The sequence below is a fragment of the Eschrichtius robustus genome, chromosome 5 (assembly GCF_028021215.1).
Source record: "Eschrichtius robustus isolate mEscRob2 chromosome 5, mEscRob2.pri, whole genome shotgun sequence".
In the NCBI taxonomy this organism is placed as follows: Eukaryota; Metazoa; Chordata; class Mammalia; order Artiodactyla; family Eschrichtiidae; genus Eschrichtius; species Eschrichtius robustus.
In genome coordinates, this window is record NC_090828.1 from 124127274 (window position 1) to 124130035 (window position 2762).

The following is a 2762-nucleotide window of genomic DNA, read 5'->3' on the forward strand; positions in this document are numbered from 1 at the left end:
CAATTCCGGTTTAAAAAGAAAGGACACTCCAGATTTGTGCTGCCAAATGCTGTAGTCACTAGTCTATGTGGCTACTGAGCACTTGGAATGCGGCAGATCTAAATTGAGCAGTTCTGTAAGTGTAAAGTACACATCATGGTAGTTTGAAGACTTAGTATGAAAACAAGAATGTAATATATCCCAAAATTTTACATTGATTGTATGTTGAAATGATAATATAGGCAGTCCTTGCTTTGCAAGACAGTGCAGAACCATAAAAGTGACTTTGTAAGCCAAAACTACACAAATGATAACAATAATCAATGGGGGGAAATTATGATTATTATGTGACCTTTAGTGCTCGCTTTGGCAGCACATATACTAAAATTGGAATGATACAGAGAAGATTAGCATCAGCCCTGTGCAAGGATGATATGCAAATTCATGAAGCATTCCACATATTTAGCATGAGAAAGCACACACTCACTCCAGTCCAGGAAGCGCTGAGAGTCCCATACAGGATAAACCCAAGGAGGAACACGCCAAGACACATATTAATCAAACTGACAAATATTAAATACAAAGAAAAAATATTAAAAGCAACAAGGGAAAAGCAACAAATAATATACAAGGGAACTCCCATAAGGTTATCAGCTGACTTTTCAGCAGAAACTCTGCAAGCCAGAAGGGAGTGGCATGATCTATTTAAAGTGATGAAAGGGAAAATCCTACAACCAAGAATACTCTACCCAGCAAGGCTCTCATTCAGATTCGACAGAGAAATCAAAAGCTTTACAGAAGCAAAGCTAAGAGAATTCAGCACCACCAAACCAGCTTTACAACAAATGATAAAGGAACTTCTCTAGGCAGAAAAAAAAAAAAAAAAAAAAAAAAAAGAGGCCACAACTAGAAACAAGGAAATCACAAATGGGAAAGCTCACCAATAAAGGCAAATATACAGTAAAAGTAGGAAAGCATCCACACACAAATATGATATCAAAACCAGCAACTGTGAGAAGAGGAGAATACAAATGCAGGAAATGGGAGATGCGATTGAAATTAAAAGACCAGCAACTTAAAACAACCTGGTATGTATATAGACTGCTATATCAAAACCTCATGGGAACTGCAAACCAAAAAACTATGATAGAAACACACACAAAAAAGAAAAGGCAATCCAGAAACAACACTAAAGATAGCCATCAAATCACAAGAGATCAAGAGAGGAAGGGATGAAAAAAGACCTACAAAAACAAATCCAAAACAATTAAGAAAATGGCAATACAAACGTACATATTGATAATTACCTTAAATGAAAATGGATTAAATGCTTCAATCAAAAGACACAGACTGGCTGAATGGATACAAAAACAAGACCTGTATATATGCTGTCTACAAGAGACCCACTTCAGATCTAGGGACACATACAGACTGGAAATGATGGGATGGAAAAAGGTATTCCATGCAAATGGAAATCAAAAGAAAGCTGGAGTAGCAATACTCATATCAGACAAAATAGACTTTGAAATAAAGACTGTTACAAGAGACAAGGAAGGACACTACATAATGATCAAGGGATCAATCCAAGAAGAAGATACAACAACTGTAAATATCTATGCACCCAACATAGGAGCACCTCAATATGTAAGGCAAATGCTAACAACCATAAAAGGCGAAATCAACAGTAACATAATAATAGTGGGGGACTCTAACACCCCACTTACACCAATGGACAGATCATCCAGACAGAAAATCAATAAAGAAACAGAGGCCTTAAATGACACATTAGACCAGATGGACTTAATTGATATTTATAGAATGTTCCATTGAAAGCAGCAGAATACACTTTCTTCTCAAGTGCATGTGGAATATTCTCCAGGATAGATCATATCTTGGGCCATAAATCAAGCCTCAGTAAATTTAAGAAAATTGAAATCATATCAAGCATCTTTTCTGACCACAACGCTATGAGATGTGTGACCTTTAGGATTTTTTGTCCAAACAATAAAAATTCTTGCTATCAGTTATAAATGTATGCAAAAATTTTAAAAGTGGTAAAACTAATTTATTTGGTACCCACTGATTTAAAATATTAGGAACACTGAGAAAAAAAGGATTTTTTTTCATAATAAACATATCAAGAGTAGGTTGAACAGGGCCTGCCACCTTCTTGTTATATAACTTGTAATATGGACGAGCATCTTTTATGAGCCTTGGTGAATTATCATGTTCCTTTCTGAAATCAGTTCCCAGCATTTTATCCATTGCTTTCCCAATGTCATGAAATATCTCTGAAAGTTTCTTTAATGTGAAATTTTATTGCTGGTGTCACTTCTTCTGAGTCGTCTGCATCCTTTTTGTCACAACCACATTCCTCATTTCTGTCGGTAAGTTTACCTTCACTAAGTTTCTGAGGCTATTCATCTAGAGTATCTTGAACAGGAGAAGTGTCAATGTCCCCACAGTTGTTCATCTTGTAATCACACCTGCTTTCACTTCCAACAATATCTTTTGAAAATGTCTGTGCTGATCTCTCACCTCGTTGGCCAGTTCCCTCTTTAGATTATCCAGTTTTATAAGTGTCATGTGGATTTAACACTAAGAGACTAGGAGGCAACACAATTACACACTTCGCTGTCTATGCATGAACTGAATATCAGATGTGCACTGACCAATCACCAGTGGACTTTGAAATGCTTTGACTGGTCACTGATAATGATGTCCACCTGTTGTTTCCATAGTCATTCGTGGACTGAAAGTCTAGCAGTGAATTTTGTACTTTA

At 36.4% G+C, this 2762-nt stretch overlaps 1 non-coding gene across 1 annotated transcript; it reads left to right on the top strand.

The window, feature by feature from the left end:
• Nucleotides 1-336: 336 nt before the first annotated feature.
• Nucleotides 337-443, top strand: LOC137765574 (U6 spliceosomal RNA). The gene has a single exon (XR_011074220.1). It is a non-coding gene; the product is annotated as a U6 spliceosomal RNA (small nuclear RNA).
• The last annotated feature ends 2319 nt before the right edge of the window (nucleotides 444-2762 follow it).